Source organism: Rutidosis leptorrhynchoides, chromosome 1, assembly GCF_046630445.1.
Source record: "Rutidosis leptorrhynchoides isolate AG116_Rl617_1_P2 chromosome 1, CSIRO_AGI_Rlap_v1, whole genome shotgun sequence".
Taxonomy (NCBI): Eukaryota; Viridiplantae; Streptophyta; class Magnoliopsida; order Asterales; family Asteraceae; genus Rutidosis; species Rutidosis leptorrhynchoides.
Window position 1 is genome coordinate 85,521,608 of NC_092333.1, and position 23,888 is coordinate 85,545,495.

The 23,888-nt window shown below is 32.7% G+C and overlaps 1 non-coding gene across 1 annotated transcript; it reads left to right on the forward strand.

Moving 5' to 3' along the window:
* The first annotated feature begins 10,351 nt into the window (after positions 1-10,351).
* LOC139887156 (small nucleolar RNA R71) lies at positions 10,352-10,458 on the forward strand. The gene has a single exon (XR_011772998.1). It is a non-coding gene; the product is annotated as a small nucleolar RNA R71 (small nucleolar RNA).
* The last annotated feature ends 13,430 nt before the right edge of the window (positions 10,459-23,888 follow it).

Genomic DNA, 23,888 nt, shown 5'->3' on the forward strand with positions numbered 1-23,888 from the left:
TCTAGCTTTTACCCTAGATAAGTTTTCCGGAATAATCCTTCACCGGTGTTTGCAAAATATTTTTGTGGGTTTTGTGGGTTTCAGATTTGAAAATTTTAGCTCAAAACTTATGGTTTTGTGTCACCCACTTGCTAACCTTGTATTAGGAAAGCAACACGTCCAGTTTACTTGCTCCGTATATTACCTTTTGGTAAACTACCGTCCGGTTGTAAAGGAAAGCATTGAACAAGCAACTGTTAAGGCAATGTCTAATGACATGCTTTTGATTATGGTCTATATCGTGTTGGATGCAATTACTATCCTTTGTAGGAGCAATAGTAAAGATCACCCTATAGTTTTTTGGTCTGGCACAAGGTCATGTCTTCGACCATGCTATGCAACCACCGTTCTTACGGTTGACACCCGAATTGGTTCAGGTGACCTAATGAATTCCGGTGAATTCTTAGGATTTTACGTTCAATGGTAATGAACGCATTAAAAATGGGTTTTCAGAAAACAAATCGGTTTGTAATTTGATCAAAATATTTTCTCGTTCAAGCTCGAGTTTAGATATCATCGAATTCCATGAGTTTGTAATTCTCAATCTTTAAGGTCAATCTCAAGGATTGAGTAATATCAGGCTTAAAAGCTGATTTTTGATCTTTTAAGGAGATTATCCTTTCCGGAGATCTGATTCATTAGTCTTATAAGTTAATTTGCACGGTGCCCCCCATTGTACGAGACAGATCCTCCCATGGTTAGGATAAGTCTGACCACTTGGTAACCCTGTTTGATGCTGAGGTCTGTTGATTTTCAGCTGATTTTCGAGAAAAACTTTTCAAGGTTTTTCGTAAACTCTACAACTGGTCTGGACGACAACTTCCTGACCTAAATCAAGAAGCGCGTGTCTTTTTCTCGGAAGACTTTACTTCCTTTTAAATCAAGTGGCACATTTCTTTCAAATATATTATAAGAAATTAGGTAAAACTGATAAAATCGTTCAAAACAAAAGTATCTTTAATTATTTGTACAAAGATATGTGATATGTGATTTAAATAACTTGGTAAAAATTTCCCACACTTGGCTTTTATATTCCTTTCTTTGCATTTTTATTCTCCTCTATTCCATTTTAAATGAATTCTAACATTTTAGGTTGTTTCTCAATTTATGTCCTTTAGGAGGTAACGATAATTTCGGTATTAACACCTACTTTTATCGTTCATAAATATGTATAAACATGATTTTGAATTCATTTATTTGAAATTTTTTTAAAAAATTTACCAGAAGTGGGTAGTCAGTATATAAGACTATGGCTGTTCTTTATTATCAGAGAGCACTAGATTCTAATACAACTACTGTGTTACTAGTATTTTTAATAGTAACCAAGTGTTTAAATTAAAAAATTTCAAAAAAAACCGAAAGAATTTAATCCCTTCCCACACTTAAGATCTTGCAATGCCCTCATTTGCAAGAAATCAGTAACAATTTAAATTATTGAGGGTGATTAGCGTAGAAAAATGATTAAAATTTTACCAAAGTTTCCAAACATTTTGGCGTTTGTTTTGAATGATAATGGTGCACTTCATTTGTTCATTCCGTCTGTTGTTACATCACACTTGTTTTTCGTATTGTCGTCAAAATTAATAGCTTTTGCTAAACTTAATGCCAGTCTTTGAAAGTGCGCTGTTTTACCCTGTTTTGTACATGAAATAAACTACAAACATATATATACATATTTTTGAAGTTGGGTATATCACCCCACATTCAAAAATTATTAAAATCTAATAATTAAAGTTAGAAAATTATAAAAACTATTATAGTATCAAAAGAAGTATTAAAAGTATAAAATTACAAGTTACAAAATAAATAAAAATGGGCATAAAAGAAAATTAGGGTTGATGAGGATGGTTCCAGTAGGGATTCCATTCATAGCCGTAAGTGCTGTAGAATGCTTGAGCTGGGTCATATGTAGGGTACGGTGGTCGGGTCTGTGTAGTCCAGGGAGGAAATATGGGCATTTGAGTAGGAATGTAGTTTGTATTTATGTGTGCACAATGACTTATGATTTGGTTTTGATGATACTGCCAATCTTGAAATGCTCGTTGTCTAACCATTTCATACTCATGTTGAGCCATAAAAATTTGCATTTCTGTCATCTGATTCCGCCTCCCATATTACCTTGCTGCTGATCTCTTTCGACATGTGGATGATTGCCATCATATGGTGCTGCAGCGTTATGTCGTTTCTTTAAAACCTTAGCACCATGATATACTTTCAAACCAATTGTATCACGGGGTTCTGGTACTGCAATTATTAATCCCCCTGACTTCTATCGACATCGAGATACTCAGCAATTAAAGTAACAAAGATACCACCTCCTATTATACTATTAGGCCGTATACCCCTAACCATAGCCGATAAATAATAACCTACACAATAAGGTATACTCACAGCGCTCTGTGGGTCTCGAATACACATGAGATAAAATAAATCATTTTCATTTACCTTCTTTTTGTTCCTACCTCGCTGTGTTATAGAGTTTGCTAAGAACCTATGGATTACTCTTAGCTCAACTCTATCAATATCAGTATAAGAGTAATACCCCTCAAGAAATCGGTTATGGCTAGTCATTCTACTCCATATTCCTTTCATATCAAAATTTTCATCAACCCTCCTACCATTAACTATCAACCTTTGACAATCAGTAGATGCTAGTTCCTCAGATGTATATATACACAAATCCTAAGCCATATCTAGTAGAGACATATGGCGCATCACACCTCCTAATAAAACTCTGATCGGTTAAGGTAGCTACCCGATCATTTATTTCAACACTACATAATAATTTCACACACCATTATCTATATACACGCCTACGTATATTGAATAAATGTTCCCAATCATTAAAAGTAGAATTACCATACCTTTGTGTAAGTAATTCTCTGATTGGATCGGCTAATCCTACTATTTCTAACGGTTCCCAATCTATTACCCTGGGTACTTCAACATCATTAGACTGAAGGGTGTGTAAGTTCCTTTGATATTTTGGATATTCTATCCAAAATCTGCCAAACCTCAAGTTTGGGTGTAAATCTGCCTCATGGATATTTGAAAATGAAATGACTTGATGAGGTATATTTTGTCTGTATTGGTCATTAATATCCCGTTCGTCTGCATTCTCAGGAGGAGCATTGCGAGCCTGAGATGCAGGTGAAGATTCACCCCTTTCAGTCTGCAAAACACATTAAACACAATTTTTGTGCATCCAAATATGCATTAGTGTTAGCAGAATCATAAATCAAAACAATCATAATGACATGTTTAATCCATATTAAACTTTATACGCATTTTCACAATATTAACAATTCTACACTTTTACAAATAAATATATATAAAAATGTATACAATGTTCCTTAGCATTCATCTTCTAAATCATGTCAAAAATAATCATTATAGCAATTAAATGAGTTCCAAATGGCATTCATATCAATTAAATCGAGTTCATGCATTTTTGACTCAAAAAGTCCACTTTAATACTCAAAAATCATGTTTAGGATCAAAGTTTTGATCATTTAGCAACCTAAACATGTTACACTACTTAATTAAGCATGAACCATCAACAAAATTCGGCCATAACCCGTTTATATCAAAAAGCCCCAATTTTGCTCAAGAACACAAACCATAGATTACTCAAAATTTGAAGTTTAAAGCTTCTAATTATGTTGAATAGCATTAATCTCGATTATACAAGCATAATATACATACAATTTAAGCACAATTAGCTAGAAATCAACAAAATCAAATTAGGTATAATTTTGCTCAAGAACACTAAAAATCCGAATTAAAGAGTGTTTGGATGTAGAAATTACCAATTTTCTTGAAAAACTTCTTGACAAGTATCTCATCATCATGATTTTAGCAAAAAATTTGATGATTAACGGTGAAAAATTGCGAATTTGAGAGCGTTTGTGTGTGTTTTTTCGCAAAAAAAAAAATAAGAATGGTGATGTTTGGGGACTGGTCTATCGACCAGTTTATCTGGTCTGGGTTTTTGGATCTCCGCGAGTGCGGATGTGTGGACACAGAAATCTCCACGAGTGCCGATTTTTTTATTTATTTATTTATTTTTTTTAAAACGTTTTACTAGTAAAGCAATTAATTAATTTATTTAAAAAAAATTTTCCTTTTTATTTAGGAGGAGGTCGTTTCGGTACGTTGACCTAGTTCGTCCCTCGACAAAATTTTAAAATTTGTCATTTTAAAGCGTTATTTTAAGAGCAAAGATTTTTGGGTTTTTTAAATATTTTTGGCATACTTTAAATCAATAAAATTAAAAATAATGATAATAAAATTTCTCTTCCCGCCCTCGGGTAAAGCAATTTCGGTTCAACGACCTAGTCTTCAACTCACGACGAATTTTAGAAATCATATTTTTAACTTAATGAAATAAAGTAAATTTTGTTTTTAAATTCACACCAAACTTAAATTTAAAATGCATAAGATTTCATATAAATATTATTAATATTTATATATATTAGTTTTACAAGCTTATATTAAAAATATTAATTTTTAAAAATATTTACAAACTTAAATATATTGGTTTAAAAATTTACAATATTAATTTTAAAAACATGGTAAAAATAAAATTAAAATCTTTTTGTTCTTTTATCCCCTTTAATCAATCAAATTTTAACAAAAATATACGTCCCTCTTTTGGGTAAAGTAAATTCGGTTATATTACCTAGTTTTACTCCTGACGAATTTCTGAAATATTTTGGATTGATTGATTAAAGATATTTATACCTTATGAATAAACGGTAAATTTCGCAGTGATGAATTAAATATTTGTATGATATCAATAATTTCGGTTTCGCATAACTAATTTTATTGAATATCAATTTAATACTTTATAGCGAACGATTCAGCGTTTATTATCAAAAGGTTAAAAATAATAAAATAAAATAAAAACTGTACATACTTACCTATGAGAAAGAATTCTCAGAGACCTGCTTTAGCCGACTCATAGGAGAGTCGTGTGATTTGGTTTTCCATAGCTACGTAAGCGTAACCTCGATTTTTCAATAACTTTTCTTCTAAACATATGAATGGTCCTTCTCTGCATAGAGTAACAAATTCGGTATTTGAATATGCTTGATTGTTCGAACATTTACCTTCGTGTGACCATTTTCCGCATTTATGACATCTTTCAAGGGTTCGTGCTCTTCTTTTTGTTGCGGATTTTGATTTTCCTTTACCAAAATGTATCTTATGATGATCTTTCCTGAGTTCTTTCCTCACTTCGTCTATTTTGCCTCTTATGAATGATACCACTTCACTCGGGAGTGTGTCATTATTACGTTTAGTAATCAAAGCGTGTAGTAGTAGACCATGGTTCAAATCAAAGGAATTCTTCATCTCGTAAAACCTAAAAAAAATAAAAATTCAGAATGGAGGGAGAAGACTAGTTCTTTAGGGTCTGCTAGGGAATGACCATTCGGATTCTATTCTCGAGAACTACACGAAAACAGAAAATCTAACTCTAGACAGCATTATATTATCCTTTAAAATATTTGAATCTCCCCACACATAGTTAGCTGTGGTATCGAAATTGTGATTAACTTCATTGTCAACTTCCATCGGATCATGTATGTAATGTTTAACTCTATGACCATTAACTTTAAATTCAATCCCATTTGAATTTATCAACTCTATTGTTCCATATGAGAAAACTCTTTTGACTATGAATGGTCCAGAACATCTTGATTTCAATTTTCCAGGAAATAGCTTGAATCGCAAATTGAAAAGAAAAACTCTGTCTCCTTTTTTAAATTCTTTTGAACTTCTGATTCTTTTATCATGCCATTTTTTCGTTCTTTCTTTATAGATTAACGAATTTTCATATGCTTCATGTCTTAATTCTTCTAATTCGTTTAGTTGACTTAACCGTAGACGCCCGGCTTCATGCAAATCAAGATTACTTGTCTTCAATGCCCAAAATGCTTTATGCTCAATTTCTACTGGAAGGTGACATGCTTTTCCGTAAACAAGTTTAAAAGGTGTGGTACCAATTGGAGTTTTGTAGGCTGTTCTAAAAGCCCAGAGTGCATCCTCCAATTTCATGGACCATTCCTTCGGATTTGATCCTATGGTTTTCTCTAGAATACGTTTTAAAGCTCGGTTGGTATTTTCAACTTGTCCACTTATTTGTGGATGATAAGCGGTGGAGATTTTATGAGTTACTCCATATCTTTTAAGAACTTTCTCAAGTTGATTATTACAGAAATGAGTACCTCGATCACTTATTAAAGCTTTCGGTGTTCCGAACCTTTCAAAAAGACGTTTTAAGAAGTTGACTACAACTCGAGCATCGTTAGTTGGGAGAGATTGTGCTTCCGCCCATTTAGATACATAATCAATGGCAACGAGAATGTAGAGATTATTATGAGATTTTGGAAATGGACCCATAAAGTCAATACCCCAAACGTCAAATACTTCACATACTTGAATGACATTTTGTGGCATTTCATCACGTTGACTTATTTTTCCGGCCCTTTGACAAGCATCACAGGATTTACAAAGAAGGTGTGCGTCTTTGAAAATTGTAGGCCAATAGAATTCAGCGTCGTAAACTTTTCTTGCTGTGAGTTGTGGCCCATAATGCCCTCCTGTTGGTCCTGTGTGACAATGATTTAAGATTTGACTAGCTTCATCTCCAAATACACATCGGCGTATTATTCCATCGGGACAAGTTTTAAACAAATGTGGATCTTCCCAGAAATAGTGTTTTATATCACTAAAGAATTTCTTTCATTTTTGGTACGATAACCCTTTTTCAAGGAATCCACATACTAAGTAGTTTGCATAGTCTGCAAACCATGGAATTTCATTATAATCGATTTTCAAAAGATATTCATCAGAAAAGTTATCTTGTATAGCCGATTCATTTAGAACTTCTAATTCAGGATTTTCAAGACGAGAAAGATGATCAGCGGCGAGATTTTCTGCTCCCTTTTTGTCTCGAATTTCAATATCAAACTCTTGTAAGAGTAAGATCCAACGGATTAATCGTGATTTGGCATCTTGTTTTGAAAATAGGTATCTAAGAGCAGAATGGTCAGTATAGACCACCGTTTTAGCTAGAACGAGATATGAACAAAATTTGTCAAAAGCAAAAACAATAGCAAGGAGTTCTTTTTCAGTAGTTGTGTAGTTTTGTGCTCCTTGTAACGTCTTACTAGCGTAATAAATAGGTTGAAATCTTTTTCAATCCTTTGTCCTAAAACGGCTCCCATTGCAAAATCACTTGCATCGCACATGAGTTCAAATGGTAGATTCTAATTTGGAGTTATCATGATCGGCGCATTAGTGAGTTTTTCTTTAAGAATATTAAAAGATTTGATGCATTCATCTGAAAAGATGAATGGAGCATCCTTTTCTAGGAGTTTATTCATAGGAGTGGCAATTTTAGAAAAGTCGTTTATGAAACGTCGATAAAAACCGGCATGCCCTAGAAAACTCCTAACTCCTCTAACATTGGTGGGATGTGGAAGTTTAGCAATTACATCTACTTTAGCTCTATCCACTTCAATTCATTTCTTTGAAATTTTATGACCAAGAACGATGCCTTCTCTAACCATGAAATGGCATTTCTCCCAATTAAGTACTAGATTTGATTGTTTGCATCTAATAAGCATTCGTTCAAGATTAACTAGACATGTTTCAAAAGTATCACCGAAGACTAAAAAGTCATCCATGAAAACTTCCATGAATTCTTCTATCATGTCGTGAAAAATTGCCATCATGCACCTTTGAAAGGTTGCAGGGGCGTTGCAAAGTCCAAATGGCATGCGTTTGTAAGCAAAAGTACCATAAGGGCACGTGAATGTGGTTTTCTCTTGGTCCTCGGGTGCGATTGGAATTTGAAAGTATCCGGAGAAATCGTCAAGAAAACAATAGTAACTATTCCAGCTAACCTTTCCAACATTTGATCAATGAAAGGTAAGGGAAAGTGATCTTTTCTGGTGGCGTCATTTAATTTTATATAATCAATACAAACACGCAATCATGATACAGTCCTAGTAGGAATAAGCTCATTTTTTTCATTTGTGATGACAGTCATGCCACCGTTCTTAGGCACGCATTGAACTGGGCTTACCCGTGGACTATCAGAGATTGGATAAATTAAACCTGCATCTAGCAGTTTAATAATTTCTTTCTTAACAACATCTTGCATATTAGGATTTAGTCTTCGTTGGCGTTGCACATAGGTTTTATGGCCTTCTTCCATAAGGATTTTATGTGTGAAATACGAAGGACTTATGCCTTTAATGTCATGAATCTTCCATGCAATAGCTGGTTTATGAGCTTTTAGCACAGAAATGAGTTGAGATTTTTCATTTTCTGTAAGAGAAGATGATATTATTACAGGTAATTCAGATTCACCATGTAAATAAGCGTATTCCAAATGGTTTGGAAGTGGCTTTAACTCTAATATCGGTGGTTCTTCTATCGATGATTTGTATCGATATCTGTCTTCCTCTTTTAGCATTTAAAGTTCTTCTGTTGTTGGTTCGTAATCATTAGTCATGAGTGCGGCTAACATTTCAACTTCATCAATTGGTTCAGTACCTTCTCCTAAAGAACATTCTCCTGTTCCTTGTAATTCTGGAAATTCTTCTAACAATTCTGCATGTGAATCTATAGTTTGAATATAATAACATGTATCATCTGCAGATTGTGGTTGTTGCATGGCTCTATCAACAGAAAATGTAACACTCTCGTCCTCTATACTTAGGGTCAGTTTCTTACCAAACACGCCTATTATTGCTTTAGCCGTGTTTAAGAATGGTCTTCCTAATATAAGAGGAACTCGAGAATCTTCTTCCATGTCCAGAATAACAAAATCTACTGAAAATACTAAAGTACCAACTTTAACTAGCATGTTCTCCATTATCCCTCTAGGATATTTACTGATCGATCTACTAGTTGTATACTTATTCGTGTTGGTTTCAATTCTCCAAGGTTTAGTTTAGCGTATAATGAATACGGCATTAAATTTATACTAGCACCTAAGTCTGCCAATGCTTCTATTGAACTAAGACTACCCAGAAAACATGGAATTGTGAAACTTCCTGGATCTGATAATTTTTCTGGTAGTTTATTCAACAGCACTGCAGAGCAATTAGCATTCATAGTAACAGCCGAGAGTTCTTCCATTTTCTTTCTATTTGTGATTAGATCTTTCAGGAATTTGGCATATCTTGGCATTCCTGAAATCACATCAATGAAAGGAAGATTGACAATTATTTGTTTAAACATATCCAAGAATTTGGATTGCTCGGATTCAAGTCTTTCTTTTCTCATTTTACTTGGGTAAGGAAGTGGTGGTTGGTATGGTTTAACATAAGGTTTAGCCTTAACTGTGTTATCTTCATTAACCTTTTCAACTACCGGTTCTGTTTCCTTCTCTTGCTCAGGTTGTGGTGCCTATGTAGTAGGAGTAGAGTCATTAGAAATTACAGGTATTTCAGGTGGTTTAAGTGTAATACCACTTCTTGTGGTAATGGCTTTAGCTATTTCATTCCGGGGGTTAGCATTTGTATCGCTAGGTAGACTTCCCAGTTTTCTTTCACCTATCAACCTTGCTAGGTTGCTTACTTCTTGTTCCAGATTTTGAATAGAAGCTTGTTGATTTCTAAATGCTTGAGCATTTTGTTCATTAGTTTGTTTCTGAGATGTGAAAAACTGCGTTTGAGATTCAACTAGCTTCGACATCATATCTTCTAAATTTGGCTTTTTATCATCGGTTTGTGGTGGTTTATTTTGAAAAATAGGTCTTTGCTGGTTGTAAGTATTGTTAGATACTTGTTGATTGCTAGGACCTTGTTGGTTTTTGTATGGAACATTTCGGTTATAATTCTGATTTTGATTGTAGTTTGTTATTGGCGGTTGATAATTACTTTGATAATTATTTCCAGGCCTTTGGTTCATGTATGAAACATTCTCTCTTTGTTCCATTGTTTGTTCAATACTGAGACAATCTTTTGTCAAATGTGGTCCTCTACACTGCTCACAACTAATTCGTATTGTGTGAATATCTTTAGTCATCTTTTCCATTCGTCTCTCGAAAGCATCTAACTTTGCGGAAATGGAATCAAAGTCATGGCTAGAATCGGCTCTAGCCGCTTTAGATGATCTAACGATGTCTTTTTCTTGATGCCACTCATGTGAGTGGGAAGCAGTGTTATCAATAATTTTGTAAGCTTCAGTTGCAGTTTTCTTCATAATGGAATCACCATCTGCTATGTCGATGTATTTTTGTGTAGTAATGTCGCATCCTTAGTAGAATATTTGTACAATTTGATAAGTGTCTAAACCATGTTGAGGACATCCTCTCAACAACTTTCCGAATCTTGTCCACGCTTCTTATAAAGTTTCATTTGGCTTTTGTGTGAACGTAACAATTTCTCCTTGAAGTCTCACGGCTTTAGATGCCGAAAAGAATTGTTTAAGAAAATTTTCAACTAAGTCATCCCATGTATCAATCGCCCCTTCAGGTAACGATTCTAACCAATCTTTGACTTCTCCCTTTAAAGTCCAGGGAAATAACATGAGATAGATCTGTTCATCCACAACTTCTCTGATTTTAAATAGAGTACAAATCCTATTAAAGGTACGAAGATGTTCATTTGGATATTCCTTCGGCGCACCACTAAATTGGCATTGATTAGTTACCATGTGTAAGATTTGTCCTTTGATTTCATAATCTGGTACATTAATGTCTGGTTGAGTAATGGCATGACCTTGGCCAGTGCGTTTGGCCCTCATTCGGTCTTCCATACTTAGAGGTTCCGGATTTTTCATGATTGAATTTGTTGAATCTGAATCACTAGAGGATTCTGATTTAATGGTTTCTTCCTCGACAATCTCTGGTTGAATGATTTGTGGTTCAGGAGGAATGATTAGTGTTTCAGGATCTCTGAATTGTCCTTGAATATCCTCCTGGTTCTCAATTGTGAGGTCGGGTTCAAAAAATGGATTATCGGAAATTTGAATTGGAGTACTTGGTCGACTAGATGATGATTCTAAAGAAAAATCAACGGCGACAATATTGGCTAGATGTCTTGATCGAGTTACAGGAGGTGAACGTATGAAAGGTGGTGAACGTTTTGCTCGGTGCATTCACTGAATATCCTATTAGTTATAAGAATAAAAAATTATATAAGTTATCAAATTAATAGACTTTTCTGATTTTGCCCACGTTTCGAATAGCCAATAGATGCAGCAGGTAGCCAGGACCCTTTAAATCGGAAGCCCACAAATCCAACTATTACTACGAACCAGAAAATTTTGGATGTCTATTAATTTAACCGCTTAAAATAATTTTTCGTCGAAATTTTGAAAATAAAATCTATGTCCTAAAAACTAGAGCATCGAGAAATAAGAGGAAGAAAAAGAGTGCGTCGAAAAACGTCGAAAAATAAAAGGTCGAAAATTAATAATAAGAAAGTAAAGCGTCGAAACTTAAAAGTCTAAAAACTAAATATTAAAAATTAAGTCTAAAGGAATTAAAGCTTAAAAGGAATTCTATATCCAAAACGGCAATAACTTAATTAGGCACTAAAATCTATTTAATATTAAAGCGATAAGTGACGTCGTAAAATTCTAAAGCGCCTAAGTCTTAATCTAAAGAAAAAGCACTTAATGGATTTTACGGCAAAGCCTAGAAATCTAGAAATATAAAATAACTACGGAAAAACTAGCCTTAAAACTAATTACGAATGATAAAAATACAAATTATAACTAAAATGGTAAAAATACAAATTTTATAAAAATATTATTTTTATATTATTATTTTATAAAAGTATTAATTTTATAAATTAATAAAACTAATTAAAACTTAAAAATACAAATTTAATTAAAGACTAAAACTAATTAATATTAAATATAAACCCTAATTAGGTTAATTAATAATAATAATAATAATTAAATTAAACCCTAAACCCGTAATTAATGCAGTCTGAGGTTCAGGCGTGTCAGACAGCTCCGCGAGTGCGGATCCTAGCTGCCCAAAATCTCCGCGAGTGTGGAGGATGCAGGTTCAAATGAGCCGCAGGTTCAAATGAGCCGCAGGCTCAAATTACGCAGGTTCAACTTGTTTTTTTTTAAAATTTTTAATTTTCTGATTTTAAATTTTATAAAATATAACTTAAATAAAACTTATATTTTAACAATTACTTATTAGTTTTTGTAACTAAAAATAAAAACTTTTTAATTTTAAACACTTAAAAAAAAAAAAATATATATATATATATATATATATATATATATATATATATATATATATATATATATATATATATATATATTTTATGTTTTTATATTTTTGTTTTTTTGTTTTTTTTTTGTTTTAAACCTAATAACTTATATAAATATATTTTTACAAAAATAACTTAAAAACTAAATTTTTTTATAGCGTTTCGCTTCGGCGTTTGAGTGTTCCCCGGCAGCAGCGCCAAAAATGTTTGATGTTATGCGAGGTGTATACGAAATAGTTATATTTTATTGTGAAATACTATTAAATACGATACAATTTTACACAAGTTATTTATTTATTTATAGAGTGGATATACCTAAACCTTGTTACAACACTATAGGCAGTGTACCTAATCGTAAAGTAGTGTAGTTTTTAGTAAGTCCGGTTCGTTCTACAGGGAGCTAGCTGAGTTTAACGCTATATTTATTTTAAACTATATTGTATCAATATATATATATATATATATATATATATATATATATATATATATATATATATATATAAGTAATATTATTATTATTATAAAAGGGAGGTTTTTACCGTTTAGTGACCGGTTTGTCAATTTTATGTCTTAAGTCACAATTAAAACCTAATGTAAAATATTAAATATAAATACAACTTAATTTAAAGCGTAAAGTAAATGACGATAAATAAAAGTGCGATAAATAAAAGTACGATAATTAAAAGTACAATAATTTGAAGTACGAAAAATAAAATGACGATAAATAAAAGTACGATAAGATATAAATTAAAGGAATTATGCTTATTTAAACTTCCGTAATCATGATGTTCGACGTGTTGATTTTAGTTTATTACCATGGGTTAATTGTCTTTTGTCCTGGATTATTCGATATGTCCATCTGGTTTTGTCCATAATAGTCCATCAGTCATAATTATAAAGTGCGACAGTCTTCGTCAAATTAACCTTATACCCGAAGTCAAATATTCCAACTAATTGGGGATTCGAACTGTAACAAGGTCTTAATACTTTGTTTAATGAATACACCAGGTTATCGACTGCGTGTAATCCAAGGTTTTAATACTTTATTAACAATTACACCAATTACCCTTGAATGTAATCCACCCATGTTTTAATGATTCCGGTGACTATTAATCCATCCCCATGTCCGGTCAAATGAACAATAATTCGTATTTATAAATATCCCGCCCACCGTACCCGATTAAGCGTATGTGGTTATATATAGATACGTCAAATTGTAACCTTTATATTAAATTAACGAGGTATCGTTTAGTTAATATAAGGCCCATTAATATCCCATAGTCTAATTTCCATAAGTGTCGATCTTTTGTCCAAACCCCAATTATGGTACAAAACCCAATAACACAATCTTAATATTTAGCCCAACATCATGATTACTTCGATTTAAATAAGCATAATAATAACTTAGCTACGAGATATTAATTTAAAAAGGTTGAACATAACTTACAATGATTATTAATAGCGTAGCGTTACACGGACAGAAATTCGACTTACAAACTTAATATATTCGCCAACATAACCTTATTATTATTAAACTTAAATTAAAATTAAAATTATATAATATAATATATATATATATATATATATATATATATATATATATATATATATATATATATATCGTATATGATATGAGAAAGGAAAAGAAAAAGGTGTGTTGAAATCGGCAGAATGCGCGGCCTTTTATAGGCCCACTTTGGACTGTACAACTCCGCGAGTGCGGATGTTTTGTGCTTCACAGCTCCGCGAGTGCGGAGCTTTGGATTCCAGCTCACCATAGTGGTTTAAACGTGGGCTGCTTATAATTATAATATATAATAATATATATAATTAATTATATATTATATTATATTCTTGTGCATAGTTGACTTGTAATTTTTGGTCCGTTGCGTCGCGTGCTGAAAGTTGGTTCATGTCTCGGTTTCGGATTTTCGAACGCCTATTCGTATAATTTAATATCTTGTACTTTGCTTTTTGCGGCTTGTACTCTTGTAATTTTGAGACGTTTCTCATCAATAAATTGAACCACTTGGATTGTACTTTGTACTCTTTAGCGTTTTGGTCGTTTGCGTATTCAAATCGTCGAATCTGTCTTTTGTCTTCACCTTTTATTATTTAAACGAATATCACTTGTAAATAGAACAATTGCAACTAAAAGCTTATCTTTCTTGAAGGATAATGCTATGAAATATATGTTCGTTTTTAGCATTATCAGTAAACAACGAGAGGGTAAGCTATGAAAGCTTAGTGAGTGCAATAAGTATACACATGCATATATAATGTACCTACTTGCATACACTTACTCACATACCGCATACATGCTAGCAACATAATTAGCAAACCATCTCAAGTATCAAGCTAATAACCTCCAATATCGCAAACTAGCATAACCAATAGCATATACACAAACAATATAATATGCTACACTACAACACATACACAAACCATATGGTTAACCATAAACGCTATGGTGCTACCGGCTCGTGGTTCACACCATACGTAATGCTATGACGCTACCGGCTCCTTGGTTCACGCCACTACGCATTTGAGTCATACTCTTTTATAGTGCTACCGGCTCGTGGTTCACACTTTATTTTATAGTGCTACCGGCTCGTGGTTCACACTTTGATGCTACCAGCTCGTGGTTCACATCTCATTTTATAGTGCTACCGGCTCGTGGTTCACACTTTGACACTCGTCACATACATGTTATGGTACTACCGGCTCGTTGGTTCATACCATACCATTCACAAATAAATACACTATATACATACATGCATAATTATTCCACTCACCTTGAAATGCCCGCACAAGTAGTGTATTATGATCTCCGTCCTTATATCCGAGCAAGCAGCCACCTATATCACCCATAGGCACAATATGCACATAAATAACAATTCTCTAAAAGAGAACCCGACACTCACATCCCTTAATCGAGGTATTTCACCTTGCTCGCCAAAACCCGCCCATTTAACACCTAATGGACACAAACCAATTACCACTTTGGGTGGTAATTCAAACCCACTCAACAAAGTACAATTTAATCCAAATCATACTTTACGCCAATTAGACCAAACCTAGGTCTTAACGCTAAATTACTACTTAGGTAGTAATCATTTCAAACGTCATTTACACCAAAACCCCAACATGTGCAATATTAACCCATATTACGGTTGACCACGTTTGACTTAATCTTAAAATGCCATTTTAACCCAAAATCGCTTCGCATGATTTCATTCATTCAAAAATGCCATTTAACACTTAACAAAAGTGTTTAACATCCATTTAACCAAAACTAGTGTCATTACCAAATTCAATCCAATCAAAGTCAACCCATTTTGACATAAGTCCCAAAACGCCCAAAATCACTAACGACTAGTGGTTATATTTCCAAAACATTAATTAACACCTAAATCAAGTATTTACATACTTGATTCACCAAAACTTGACTCGAATCTTAGTTTGACACATAAACCCTAATTTTGACCCATTTCAAAATTAGCCAACCCAAATACACCCATAAGGGTTCCAACACTTCCAAAATCACTAAACTAAGTAATTACACCCAAAACCGAAGCCTAATCATGACCAAAATGTCAATCAACCCAAAACCCACCATGTATCAAAAATAACTAGATTCCATAAACCCACTTCATCATCTAAATGAGTTTTACAACTAACAAGCTCATAACCCTAACTTGAATATCAAATCATAAAGATGAAATTCGGAGTTGAGACTTACCAAAACCGCCAAAATGATGCCGTTGACGAGTAGAACAACTTTAACACTTGAGGTTTGACCCAAAACACCATTCTTCTTCTCCAATGGAGCTCTCTCTCTAAACTCTCTCCTCTCTCTCTAGAGTTGAAGATGAGAGTGTTTGGTGGAAGTGAAATGAGGTTTGGATAAGGTTTAGATCAGTTTTGAGGTCCCCAAAACCGTCCATATGCGAAAGGACCATAATACCCCTCATTTAAACCTCTTAAAAATGCTAAAAAACGCATCAGACGCAATCGGAGCGCTGCTCCAACCTTCAGGTGCTGGCAACCGAGGAAAACAGTTTTCAGTAACTTGTTTTGGCCATAACTTTTTGACCGTAGCTCCGTTTTTGATGAATCAAATATCGTTGGGAACGTAATAATGTGATGACCCGGGAATTTCCAACCAAATTTAAACTTTAATCTTTATATGTTTCCGACACGATAAGCAAAATCTGTAATGTTGAGTCTCGAAAACTTTGAAATTTATATTCATGTAATCAATTACCTTTTGACCATTCCCGACGATTCACGAACAATTGTTTATAAATAACTATGTATATGTAAATGTAAGTATATGTATATTAAATTGAAATTATAAAATATAATTTAAGCGTTTGAATTAAAAACGTAAAATAGAATACAAAGTAATTAAGTGTAAATTTAAAATGAATCTATATATATAACTATGAATTCTATGATTAATTATTATTATATGTGTATTATAATATGAATATAATTTATAAATAATAAATGATTTTTATCAACAATAATATTATTATATTCATTTTTATTATAATAAACATTATTGATTTTTTTATATATGTATCATTATTATTGATATAATAATACTTATTATTATTAGTACTACTGATATTATTATCATTATTGTAATTATTAATAATATTAGTATAACAAGTATTATTGTTATTAATAATATTGATGTTATATATTTCATAATAATTAACAATATCATTAGTAAAAATATTATTATTATTACCATTATATTCGTATTATTTGTTTTACAAGATTTATTATAAGTTATGAATAAAAATATATAAAAGTAGGAGATATACAATTATAAATATAAATACCGATATATACATAAATACATACATGGAATATAATTATACATATATATAGATAAATATACAGAATAAATATTTATACAAATACTGATACAACTCTATATTGTACGTGTAAATACAGTTAATCATATATAAATACTCCGTATATGTACACAACACCAAACCTAATTTGTTATCAATCGATATCAAGCTGTGTTAGTGTTTGATTTATATTTCCAATCCAGTACGATTCGATTCTATATGTTTCAGTAACAACCAAACCAGTTGTTAATCTGTGTCAGCTTTTTATTTCTTTATTTATTTCAATATCCGATTGAATATAACAGTGTACTTCTTGTCGAGAAAAATCAAACTAGAAAACAAATGCAATTGATTCACATTAGCTGTAATTATGTCTTATAACCTCTACATAATTCTCTAGTAATACAATTCGAGTGTAAACTGAAAAATAAAATTTTCAAAGAACATCACTACAATCCAATACCTTTCCTTCTTCTTCGCAAAAAGCCACCTGCTACCCATAATCCCATTTATCTATTTCCTATTTCTTTTCAAACATAGTCCAAACAAGAGTCATAAATTACGAGCGTTTTCTTCTTGATCCTATTCGAGCTCCAACCAACACAAACCCTATTGTTACGTTATCTTTATTCTCGATCACCATTTCAACTGAACAACATCATCGATAAACCCATTTCATCTTTCTTTATTTCACTGCTATTCGAAACCACCACTTGCCATCTTCACCGAACAACAGTCACCTTAAATCCCACCATGAAAACCCGTACCTTGAACCATAAACCACCTTCATCATATTAAACGGCCATCATGTATTTTTTTTTTTGAGATTCGAACTCCACAACCACCTCTCTTCTTCTCTCTCACTTCTCTTTCTCTACAAATTTTCTTTTCTTCTCTTCTTTTTGATTTTCTGTTACTAACCGTTAGAACCACCACCACCGTACCATTGTTTTCTATTCCCTGCTCGGAAACAATAACTACTGCTACTGCTGCCTTCGTTGTTTCTGTTTACTGACCAAACAAATCACCTCCACTCAATCTATATTTTTTTTTCTTTCGGTGGAACCATTTAAAGAAAGGAAAAAGATAGAAAAGGTGATAGGAAGTTTCCAACTTGGATGCATATATTATTAATCTACAGCAACTTCAATTCAATTATGCAATATGGGTCGTGGGACATAGGATTTGTTTTTATCAACCATAGCCGACAACCATTATAATCATGCACTCGTTCCACTAATAGCACTTAAATAATAATTAAGGATGATGAGCTGTAAAGGCATCCAAATTTGTTCTGTGCCGAAGTAATTTAGTTGGTGGAGTGTGGGTCGTGTACTTGATTGATGTTGGGCTTTTAATTTGTGCCGTGGGCCGAATTATAATAGAAAATGATGTAGTGGATCGGTTAGAATTTGGTGATGATATCGTGATATCTATATGATGATGATGAAGATGATAAAACGATTTTTACATATTAAAGTTAGATTGAACTGGTTAAAACAGAAACGAACTAGTAGAGCTGTGGTTGGGCGTATGTCTATTAAATGAGAGGTCGCGAGTTCGAATCCGAGCAGGAGCGTATTATTTTTAGAGGGCCTATTTCTTGAGGTAGTGAATTATTATTATTATTATTATTATTATTATTATTATTATTATTATTATTATTATTATTATTATTATTATTATCATTATTATTATTATTATTACTACTAATAATTATTAATGTGATGACCCGGAAATTTCTGACCAAATTTAAACTTAATCTTTGTATGATTAACATTTTCGACACGATAAGCAAAGTCTGTAAAACTGAATCTCAAAATTTTTGAACTACTTTTATATATTTAAATACCCTTCGGTTGTTTTCGACGATTCGCGAACAATTATATGTAAATAGATACATATATACTATAACTTGAAAAGGTAACAATGTATTAATTGTTTGATACCGTACATTAAACTTATTGGTTTAAATATCTATTTGAATATATATGATAAGTTGAAATATTTATTATTAAAATTTATTTATATATAACTTTCAATGTGTATTTAAAAACTGATTTATATATTAAAAAGATATATACATATATATAATTTCAAGTTATTTAGTAAACGATAGTAACATTCGTTTATTAATTCGATTGATATTTAGATAAGTTAACTAAAGCATTTAAGATGAACCAGTAAAACACTAATTTGCTACAGTATTTTCAAATTGCTACAGTACCCAAAATGCTACAGTGTTTTCGAAAATCACTATTTGCTACAGTGAAATTGACTTTGCTACAGTAAAAATTGACTTTGCTACAGTAACTTTGCTACAGTAAACCATTTTTGATATGAAGTAAATGACCAAAACACTTAAATGTATAAGTTATACCTTGAGTGGTATAGTTTATGGATGATTTAAGACTATATTTTGACAAAGGTACGATTCACGAAACGTAAAGTACAAGTTTTCTCAGTATACGATAGGACGTTCGAAAAACCGGAACCGGGACATAAGTCGAGTGATGACGTACGACTTATCGGAACTAAAATTACAAATCAACTATGCACGTGAATTTAATATAATATATAATTAATTATATAAATTATTATATATTATAAATATTATATTAAAATATGTCGATAAACTAGAGGCCAAAACAATGTGAGCTGTCCCTGGTCCTCATGCGAGTCGCATGGCCAGAAGGCCATTTCCATGCGAGTCGCATGACTCCAGATTCCAGGCCAGGTACTATAAATTCAGGTGTTTTGCTCGAATGAAAAATCAAAACACACATACACAAATATATATTGCTCCGTATAATATTTATTATTATTATTATTATTATTATTATTATTATTATTATTATTATTATTATTATTATTATTATTATTATTAAGATTATTATTAATCTTATTAATCTTATTATTAGTATTATTATTTTTGCGATACAAAAATAATAATGTACATAAAATATTACGACGGAGTACTGTCCAAGTAATTTTCAAAACGAGTTTCCGAGCGAGCTAGAGCTAAGGAAAATATGGGTTATTGCCAAGGAGGTTATGGGTAATGTTCGGGGGTATTTTTGTGAATCAAACCTCGTGTTTATTATCTCCGATGCGTCTACATGCTTTCCTACAATATTGTATATCAATATTAAACAGTGAGTTTCATATGATCCCTTTTACTCTCTACATTTTTGGGCTGAGAATACATGCAAATGCTTTATTAACCGATATACAATATTTATATGCGTGAGTTATAGTCTCCCTTTTTAAATACTTTAAATATTTTTGGGCTGAGAATACATGCAATTTATTTTAAACGCGATAAGACACAAGTACATACAAAATTCTACACTGAGTTAAACTGAAAATCCCTTAGCTTTGGTAACTAGTAGCTGCCAGTACATAGGATATGGACTGGTGGGCGCGAATAATTGTATATGGATCCATAGGGCTTGATATCCCCGTCCGAGCTAGAGCACTAGCCTTTTAACGGACGTATGCTATTTGAGAAGCGTACACGTTGGTTTGCGTGTATTATTAAGATGATTATACAAAGGGTACAAATTATATAAACATTAAAGTTTAGTTACCAGGGTGCTCAATTTTGTAGAACCGATTGATAAACGTTTCGGATGAAACAACTGAAATCTTGTGATCCACCTTTTATGTAAAACCTATTGATAACGTTTTAAATAAAACAACTGAACTTTTGTAATCCACATTGATATACGGATTATGTGTAATATTAAAACTATGAACTCACCAACCTTTGTGTTGACACTTGAAGCATGTTTATTCTCAGGATTCTAGAAGTCTTCCGCTGTTTGCTTATACGTGATACAAGATATGTGCTTGGAGTCATACATGCTATATACAAGAAACTTGCATTCACCAAACCATTACCATGTATCTTATTTTGACTGTATTGTCAACAGATGTATTATTGTAAACCATTTAAATGGTGATTGTCTATACGTAGAAATCATCAGATGTTAAAAACCTGGAATTTATATATCATTTATGAAATACCTTTTCAAACGAGTACAATGTTACAAAATGTATCACATAGAGGTCAAATACCTCGCAATGGGACCAGATGTTGACGTGTTCGTCCATATGGATTTGGAGCGATCGTCACAGTTGGTATCAGAGCGTTGGTCTTAGCGAACCAGAATTTGCATTAGTGTGTCTAACCGGTTATTGTTAGGATACTTTAGCGAGTCTGGACTTCGACCATGTCTGCATGATAAAAGTTGTTGTTTATAATTTTTTTTGTTAGAAATTACCTGCTTATCATTCCTTGTGTGGAAAATTACCTACTTATCATTTGTAGTCTAGACACACCTTATTGCATGGATTGCATGACTAGTGTATAGACAAAATGAATATCTTAGCATATCTGTTACTGTTACCTTTACTTGACAGTTTCCGAAAGTTTCTCCGTAATTTGCGGAACCTTTGTACTATATAAAGGTATTCTATGTAATTAAAATATCATCCGATATCCGAAAATCATTTCACATCGAATATTCTTTATCTAACCGTATAAGATGAATTCTACAAGTAATTCGAGTTCTTCGGATTCCGATATGAATTTCCACCTGAGTTCCGAAAGTAGTGTAACCGGAATGAATCAATCAATCAGTCATCACCAATTCTGGATGAATTGGGGATGGGTTCGTAATCAACTTAATCAATGGAGACAAGAGGAAGGCGATCCTTTTCACCAACCGAATTCACCTCTTGGTGAGGAACCTGAGGCACTTACCGGCGAACCCGTACGAAACACTATCTTCACCCTCATTTCCAGGATATCTCGCAACGATTATATGATAACCAAAATTTTAAACTTTATTCATCCTCTCGTACCAACCGCCAATCATCCCGGAATAATAGAAGAAGTTAACGAGCTTCGCGCTCGAGTTGTGGCTTTGGAGAATATGATGCACAATTTGCAGGCATCACAGGCAGCACCGGTAGCACCACCAGTACCAGCAGCACAACCAACAACAGTACCAGTACCACCAACAACAACATCCGCACCGGAAACCTCAACCTCACAATCTGTTCCACGAGTATCAACCTCATATGCACCGTAGGCACCGAAGAATACTAATAACCATAAACGATGAAGTATTGATTCATAACTTCATTGGAGAAATATCCTGCGACGATTATGTAATCTTTAATATAGAAGAGATTATTCGTTTCTAGTTCCAACCAAAAATCAAATGAGTTTAATAACTCATTAAATCTATATTACATCCGAAGGAAATATACATACATATATTTTCATAAAGATTGTAATTGAAAATCCTTTTGTACAAACTGTTAATGATGAGAATATTTTAACGGGTAGGTAATACCCTAGAAATATATAAATTCCACATTAATATGTTACACTATACATTCTTCAATTCTGATTCAGCAATCATTAACTATACTGCTCAAACCTATAGATATACGTATCTGTTCATCGCAGAATAACCATTTTCATTCAATTTCATATTCTGATTTCGATAAATCAGAATCCAAGTCAAGATTAAACGAAAAACATCACTCTTAGATTCCTACATCTTTCAAAACCATGCTTCGAAAACCATGCTTTGAATTCAGAACAGTACTAGAACATCATATGATTACATTTTGCGTTCAAACCCATCGAAATTATTGGAAACACTTCAACTAATGAACAAACGAGAAGACAAACCAACTACCCGATATCTACGAGAAGAAAGATTTGTACTTATAATCATATATCTGGAAAGCTCTCGAAACCTAAGTAAAACTTTAACACGTATCTGTGATAAATCCTTCGGCATTATTATTACTGAAAGTAACCTTGCAATTCCTTTTTAAAAGTATCCAGTATTATCACCCATTCAACTAGTCAACGACGACCTTTCAGACTTATAACTTTGGCATATACGTTTTTGTTACTGGGGAACCTTTTATGTTCCACCATATTAGCAGTAAATGTACCAGCGACTCCGTCACTCTGCTATTTGAAACTCTCCGAAAATCACTATATATACATTGAAACCCTATCATGTACTCATCCACATCTTGTAACAATAGTTGCCATTCCAACTATCGGGAATTTGCAATCAGTATTTTGAAATCTTGCAGCACGTCTACGCCAACAGTTATATGTGTACATATAACGTCTACCTCCTCGAATTACATACTTCGAATGTGAAGTTTTTGAAAAACACCCCAAACTATGAAACTAGTTCTCTGAAATTAGAACAATGCTGATGAAGCAGCAAAAACTGTAAACGACCTTAACAGTCAAAAGTTTGATGATAAAGAATAATATGATGGTAAAGCTGAAAAAAAAAGAAGGTTTGAAACTGGAAAACGGATTGAGCAAAGTATGAAGGAGGGCTGTGGATAAATCACAAAGACTAAACCTGCCTTCAAAGAATACAAATGATTCAGTATCTGCTGAAGTCATTAACGAATACCTTGCTACTAACTCAAAATCCGTTACGAACAAATCTTCTTCATCATTCTTCGATATTAGAAATTCTAAGATATCATCGTATCTTTTAAATATCCTCGATATTTCTGAAGATATTTTCATAAGCATTCTTATCTGAAATCATTCATCTCTTCGCGCTATCTGTATTACATCATAAAAGAAACTATTTTAGTTTCTAAATTCTGAAACCTTCAAGTTTAAAATTTGAATGTTTTGAAGTAGTGTTGGGAACTGAAGCAT